This window comes from Sinohyriopsis cumingii, chromosome 17 (genome assembly GCF_028554795.1).
Source record: "Sinohyriopsis cumingii isolate HCF-2022 chromosome 17, ASM2855479v2, whole genome shotgun sequence".
NCBI lineage: Eukaryota > Metazoa > Mollusca > Bivalvia > Unionida > Unionidae > Sinohyriopsis > Sinohyriopsis cumingii.
Genome location: NC_142977.1, coordinates 14,681,445 through 14,690,223, shown reverse-complemented (window position 1 = coordinate 14,690,223; position 8,779 = coordinate 14,681,445).

Genomic DNA, 8,779 nt, shown 5'->3' with positions numbered 1-8,779 from the left:
AGAAATAGCGAATTTATCTCTAAATTTTCATTGTGACACTGTATTTTAATCATGTTTAATGTTAGACTATTTGTAGAGGGTTTCTGCTTTATTTTCATAAGCTTGTGCTTTGGGACTGTTATTATTTTAAGTAACATAGATTGTTTTCACAGGTGTAATAGAAGTACAACTACTTGTGATAATAATTATAACATGAATTTGTTTCATTTGGAGCTTAGGTTTTGTCATTGTGTGGTTGGGGGATTGGGGTATTTGTTTCATTATCGTATTGGGTTTATTTATTCAATTTCTCAGCAAACATTTTCGTATGGGAATCCAATTGTTGAAGAATCGTGGATTGTTGTCGCGCTTTTAACTATAACAATAATAAGGAATTTGTTTTGTGTTTAAGTTACGTTATCCTGTTTGATTTTTGCTGGAGTTTATCTCTTTCCAGTATCGTAATGGTTCTTCTTGATGATTCTAATAATAAACTTCCTGATCGAGTATTTGTGGTATATCTAAATTATCCAGTAAGGATCAAACTTTTGTAAGTGTATTAGTCATTCTATATGCAAACATTGTCATTTGAAAGGCGGAGAGAAAAGAAAAAATAGTTGTTTAACAAATTCAATAATATCGGTTCGCTGTTAAATTTGCAATACAAATATGGACGGATAACTAACTTATTGACAGTCGTAATCCTTAAGCTCGCCCTATCACGCTGTCCACCAAATTACACAGACGAGAAGTTTTGTGTTTCGCTGTAACTTTTGTAAGATTAATATACCATTGTGCTTGTTATACTACTATTTCTACTTATTCATCTCCTGTTTCTATTTCAGCTACGTCTACTAATAAAAATGATTAGCTAGTAATTTAACTGGTTACCATTGTAGCTTTGTAATTGTTTATTACGTCTGCTTTGTTCCATCTTCTCAGAAACCGTAGACTACATGATTTCGAATCCTCCACAGAAGTTCGATTTCAGTGGCAGTTGTAACATTAACAGCAATAAAAGCGAAGTCGCTTTGCTTTTAAATTAAGTTTCAAATGTGTGATATTTTCTTAAATTGGCCACTTGAACACGTTTTTAAATGGTCTACTGACAATAAATTGATTAATATGCTCGTTTTGCTAAAGCTGGAATACCTAGAAGACACTAAACAAGCTATTCACGGATAACCATATAACCTTAATGTTTCAAAGAGATTCCCCCAAATTAAACAGGAGCTTAAAAAGAGTGTTTCAATACTTTGATTTGCTAATCATTTATTGTATTAATATTTATTTGCTGAATATTCCACCAATTGCCATAACGCCTTTCATGCATTCAAGAGATTTTAGTCATTTTAAAGAATGAACGAAAAGTTTATTTTGAACTCCGTGTTAATTGGTTATAAATTGTGTTGGTTTTATACCAGCGATATTATGTATTAAAGTAACAATGTAACATTTAATTCATGGTATCTCGTCCTTATAACAATCATTAAAGTCTGATGGTTAAGTAATTTGCTGCTGTGTTGATTTGGTCAATGTGTCGATATTTTCTTTCAAGAAACTTCTAGGTACGGAAATCAAGGTTTTTAAGAGTGAACATTTGTTTCACTAGTATTAATAATGATAATAATAATAATAATAATAATAATAATAATAATAATAATAATAATAATAATAATAATAATAATAATTATAATAATAATAATAGTAATAATAATGATAATAATAATAATAATGATAATATTAATAATTATGATAATATAATAATGGTAATGATGATAATAATATAGAGAGGAGAAATAGCGAATTTATATTTGAATTTGTCACTGTGACGCTGTACTTTAATCATGTTTAATGTTAGAGTATTTGTAGACGGTTTCTGCTTTCTTTTCATTAGCCTGTACTATGAGACTGTTATTATTTTAAGTAACATAGATTGTTGTCACAGGTGTACTAGAAGTACAACTACTTGTGATAATAATTATAATATGAATTTGCTTCATTTGGAGCTTAGGTTTTGTCGTTGTGTGGTTGGGGGATTGGGGTATTTGTTTCATTATCGTATTGGGTATATTTATTCAATTTCTCAGCAAACATTTTCGTATTGGATTCCAATTGTTGAAGAATCGTGGATTGTTGTCGCGCTTGTAACAATAACAATAATAAGGAATTTGTTTTGTGTTTAGGCTTCGTTATCCTGTTTGATTTTTGATGGTGTTTATCTCTTTCCAGTATCGTAATGGTTCTTCTTGATGATTCTAATAATAAACATCCTGATCGAATATTTGTGGTATATCTAAATTATCCAGTAAGGATCAAACTTTTGTAGGTGTATTAGTCATTCTATATGCAAACATTGTCATTTGAAAGGCGGAGAGAAAAGAAAAAATAGTGGTTTAGCAAATTCAATAATATCGGTTCGCTGTTAAATTTGCGATACAAATATGGAAGGATAACTAGCTAATTGACAGTCGTAATCCTTAACCTCGCCCTAGCACGCTGTCCACCAAATTACACAGACGAGAAGTTTTGTGTTTCGCTGTAACTTTTGTAAGATTAATATACCATTGTGCTTGTTATACTACTATTTCTACTTGTTCATCTTCTATTTCTATTTCAACTACGTCTACTAATAAAAATGATTAGCTAGTAATTTAACTGGTCACCATTGTAGCTTTGTAATTGTTTATTACGTCTGCTTTGTTCCATCTTCTCAGAAACCGTAGACTACATGATTTCCAATCCTCCACAGAAGTTCGATTTCAGTGGCAGTTGTAACATTAATAGCAATAAAACGAAGTCGCTTTGCTTTTAAATTAAGTTTCAAATGTGTGATATTTTCTTAAATTTGCCACTTGAATACGTTTTTAAATGGTCTACTGACAATAAATTGATTAATATGCTCGTTCTGCTAAAGCTGGAATACCTAGAAGACACATAAAAGCTATTCACGGATAGCCATATAACCTTAATGTTCCAAAGAGATTTGCCCAAATTATACAGGAACTTAAATAGAGTGTTTCAATTCTTTGATTTGCTAATCATTTATTGTATTAATATTTATTTGCTGAATATTCCACCAATTGCCATAACGCCTTTCATGCATTCAAGAGATTTTAGTCATTTTAAAGAATGAACGAAAAGTTTATTTTGAACTCCGTGTTAATTGGTTATAAATTGTGTTGGTTTTATATCAGCGATATTATGTATTAAAGTAACAATGTAACATTTAATTCATGGTATCTCGTCCTTATAACAATCATTAAAGTCTGATGGTTAAGTAATTTGCCGCTGTGTTGATTTGGTCAATGTGTCGATATTTTCTTTCAAGAAACTTCTAGCTAAGGAAATCAAGGTTTTTAAGAGTGATCATTTGTTTCACTAGTATTAATAATGATGATAATAATAATAATAATAATTATAATAATAATAAAAATAATAATAATAATAATAATAATAATAATAATAGTAATAATAATGATAATAATAATAATAATGATAATAATAATAAGTATTATAATATAATAATGATAATGATGATAATAATATAGAGAGAAGAAATAGCGAATTTATATTTGAATTTGTCACTGTGACGCTGAACTTTAATCATGTTTAATGTTAGAGTATTTGTAGAGGGTTTCTGCTTTCTTTTCATAAGCTTGTACTATGAGACTGTTATTATTTTAAGTAACATAAATTGTTGTCACAGGTGTACTATAAGTACAACTACTTGTGATAATAATTATAATATGAATTTACTTTATTTGCAGCTTAGGTTTTGTCGTTGTGTGGTTGGGGGATTGGGGTATTTGTTTCATTATCGTATTGGGGTTATTTATTCAATTTCTCAGCAAACATTTTCGTATGGGTTTCCAATTGTTGAAGAATCGTGGATTGTTGTCGCACTTGTAACAATAACAATAAAAAGGAATTTGTTTTCTGTCTAATTTACATTATCCTGTTTGATTTTTGCTGGAGTTTCTCTATTTCCAGTATCGTAATGATTCTTCTTGATGATTCTAATAATAAACGTACTGATCGAATATTTGTGGTGTATCTAAATTATCCAGTAAGGATCAAACTTTTGTAGGTGTATTAGTCATTCTATATGCAAACATCGTCATTTGAAAGGCGGAGAGAAAAGAAAAAAATAGTGGTTTAACAAATACGATAATATCGGTTCGCTGTTAAATTTGCAACACAAATATGGAAGGATTCCTAGCTAACTGACAGTCGTAATCCTTAACATCGCCCTAGCACGCTGTCGACCAAATTACACAGACGAGAAATTTTGTGTTTCTCTGTTACTTTTATAAGATTAATATACCATTGTGCTTGTTATACTACTATTTCTACTTATTCATCTTCTATTGCTGTTTCAACTACTTCTACTAATAAAAATGAATTAGCTAGTAATTTCACTGGTCACCCTCGTAGCTTTGTAATTGTTTATTACGTTTGCTTTGTTCCATCTTCTCAAAAACCGTAGACTACATGATTTCCAATCCTCCACAAAAGTTCGATTTCAGTGGCAGTTGTGACATTAATTGTAATAAAAAACGAAGTCGTTTTGCATTTAAATTAAGTTTCAAATGTGTGATATTTTCTTAAATTTGCCACATCAATACGTTTTTAAATCTCTACTGACACTAAATTGATTAATATGCTCGTTTTGCTAAGGCTGGAATACCTAGAAAACAGAAAACAAGCTATTCACGGATTGCTATATAGCCTTAATGTTTCACAGTGATTCCCCCGAATTAAAAAGGAACTTAAATAGAGTGTTTCAATTCTTTGATTTCCTAATCATTTATTGTATTAATATTTATTTGCTGATTATTCCACCAATCGCCATTACGCTTTTTATGCGTTCAAGAGATTTTAGTCATTTTATAGAATAAACGAAAAGTTTATTTTGAGCTCCGTGTTAATTGGTTATAATTTTTGTTTTGGTTTTATATCAGCGATATCATGTATTCAAATAACAATGTAAGATTTAATTCATGGTATCTCGTCCTTATAACAATCATTAAAGTTTGGTGGGTAAGGAATTAGCCGCTATGTTGATTTGGTCATTGTGTCGATATTTTCTTTGAAGAAACTTTTAGTCAAGGAAATCAATGTTTTTTAGAGCGATCAATTGCTTTACTAATATTACTAACAAGAGCAATAATAATAATAATGATAATAAAAATAATAATAATAATAATGATAATAATAATAATAATAATAATAATAATAATAATAATGGTGATGTAATAAATTGAGAGAAGAAATAGCGAATTTATCTCTAAATTTTCATTGTGACACTGTATTTTAATCATGTTTAATGTTAGACTATTTGTAGAGGGTTTCTGCTTTATTTTCATAAGCTTTGTGCTTTGGGACTGTTATTATTTTAAGTAACATAGATTGTTTTCACAGGTGTAATAGAAGTACAACTACTTGTGATAATAATTATAACATGAATTTGTTTCATTTGGAGCTTAGGTTTTGTCATTGTGTGGTTGGGGGATTGGGGTATTTGTTTCATTATCGTATTGGGTTTATTTATTCAATTTCTCAGCAAACATTTTCGTATGGGAATCCAATGTGAAGAATCGTGGATTGTTGTCGCGCTTTTAACTATAACATAATAAGGAATTTGTTTTGTGTTTAAGTTACGTTATCCTGTTTGATTTTTGCTGGAGTTTATCTCTTTCCAGTATCGTAATGGTTCTTCTTGATGATTCTAATAAGGCATGTTCCTGGCTTCTTTAGTGGTTATGTTGTTACTCTACCGGGACATCGCCCCCATTTGCTGCTTTATCAGCGGAAGCTACACACCACGGACTGCGGTCTTGTCTTTGCTAATACGGCTAGAGCAGGCACTAAAGACTATGTACAGAACAGCCGACAGAATCACACCCGTTGGTGATGTTGTGGAACATAATGCGTACGGTTTTACATCGCCAGAACGGAAAATGAAGACACACATCTCTTGCGGATTTAATCTAAGCACAAATAACAAAACTATCATCGTCCATCGGTAGCGCAGCTAGAGAACATGATAGTCACTTTTCAATCCATATAAAGGAGGAGGCCTCGATGACACATAATGTATGTACTGCCGTACATATTAAGAAAAAGAAACTATTGTCAGTTAAGAAAAAGGAAATGAACAGGAACAGGGTGTTGGAAAACATAGTTGAGCAATAATAGATAGAATATAAACCCGTAAAAGAAATTATTTCGTTTCAAAAGTTTAAATTTGAAATTTGTATAGGTAAAAACTGAGGAAATAAATTATGAAATAGTTCACAAATAGTACAAAGATTAAAGAAAAACCTTAGGTCTCATTTAATTTTTTTCATCATATGGCTAATTCACTCCGCGTTTCCTAACGAAAAGCAAATACATGAAAACTATTGATTTGAATATCATTACTAAATTACACCTGTAAGACTCGTTAAAAGTGAATTATCGGGGAAGGGAACCTTTTCTGTTAATGTCGCTAATTCACTCAGTATTTTCTAGCAAAAGGCATATACATGGACGCGTACTATCAGTAAGCTCACAATAACACAGCCAAGTCAATTGGGCGCTTGGCCGACAAAGTTAGAATGCCTTATCTACGATAAACTTTTTAAAAATCAACTTCGATGCTCAGTTGAAAGATCTTTAAGTTTTGTCGTTTCGAAACTGAAACAAAAGAAATGTCATAACCTTATACTACAAAAAAAACCAAAAAAAAAAACCAAAAAAAAAAACACAAAAAACCCCACAACTATATTAAGAACACATTCTGACATAGCCAGTTAAAGGCGATGTAATTGACAAATACGATACACCTAAGGCACAATTATGCAGCAATAAATCACGAGTTTTATAAGACCATCCAACCATAAAAATGATATTTACAGGTTTGACATATCTACATTTTATAAACAATAATTGTATTGCTACCCCTACAAATTTGGAATGGAATTAGTCCATGCGCTATCGTCACATTCAAGTCTCTTACGTCTGGTTGTTGTTGTTGTTGCAGGGTTCAACGCCACTTTTTCAGCACAAAATAGAGGGATCAAATTGCTGATTGAGTATGGAACTGAAGTGAGAAAGCATTATATTGTCTGTGTATGACAGATATACATTTGAGTGTTTAAGACATGAGAGCATACAATTTAACATTAGTATAAAATTTTACCTTTACATTGCTTCGTTCATATTGGAGGGACACGCGTCAATGAATCTGAAAGTACTGAGCTTCCTAGTCTTTTTCTAGGAATGATAGCTATGGGTGGGAACTTATGACTACACAGGACACATTCATCCCAAAACATTAACAATTGTTGACGGTTACTATACCAGTATTTCAATCAGTAAACATTACATTCATGTGTGATTTAAATAACTGTACGTTTTAATTTACTAAACCTGTTGCTCTGGTTTTCTTCTCTTACAGGTTAAGACGCAGGGTTGCAACAATGGTACCTTCGCCAGGAAAATTAATCCAAAGGGTAACACAAATCCTTGTTCATGATAATGGCAGAAACGTTGGGGATATTATAAAGATTTTAATTTTACCGTCTGTACAATTCCAAAATAAAATTAATGATCTAAATGAATTAAAAATCTAATTGCTCTTTAAAGTGATTAGAGAGTTCATCCAATAGTAATGGTATCTGCATACCTAAAATTTTTTGCCACATGTTGCGGTTTTAATTTCAGGACATCTAAAATATTTGAATATTTAAAAATTGTATGTATTATGTTTAAAATATGTCAAATTATCCATACGTTTGGAAGCACTATTGTTCAGCATTGCAAAAGGACGCTATAATCATGGTGGAGAAGATGAAATTGGATACAGTAAAGGTATGTAGAATTATCAGTACTGAAGTTCCATCAGACGAGGAGAACAATTTTTTCTCTAAACTTTGTTAATTAGATATGTAGTATGGCTAACAAGGACTGGTGCCACAGCTTTAGTCAGTTTTGAGAGGGACTTAATCCCCAATTTGTGGTTGTTCTTTTTATACAGAATTTTAAAAATCATACATTGATACCTTTTGTTCTATGTTCATATAAGGTTATAGCTATCTACGTGGATACATATGTTTTATTGGTTTATGTCTGTATGTAACGTTTAACATAACTTTGTCAATGCTAACGTAGTCAGAGGTAAAAAAAACCTATGAATCGATACTTTAATATCAGGTTAATTTGCATGCAACACAGTAGTCAAAAACTTTTTCTGGCACAAGCCCATATCAAGGTGATAGCTATTAATGATTCCAGTAGGAATCTCATTAAGTTGTGTGACCTTTAAAGCAGAACGCGAATCATTTTAGCAAATCAGTATAGTCTGTAGAAATATACTCTTCTCAAAAGTTACATAAAAAAGTATGCACACGCCTGACACGATAACAGACTCAACAAATAGCTAAAGTAAGTGATAGATGAACAGTATCGTGGCTACTTAAAATATTTCCTAAGCAAGACCATGAGTATAGAGTTTGCAGAAAATTAGGCTACATGGCACTCTCTTGAGCTACTACTGGTAAAGGTTCTGATTGCTAGATTTATAATATCTATATTCCAATTATTTTCAGAACTTCGAAACTTATTAGCGTTTAGTTCGATGAAATAATGTTCAAGTAAACAACAGTACCGCAAAAGATTACTAATACTTTGATTTCTACCATTATTACTGTGATAGCAAAGGATTTATCTTCAAAATCAGAGATTCCATTTGTGATGTTGGATATATTCCTTATCTCTATTATCGGATTTAACGTTATGCAAAGATGACTACTAA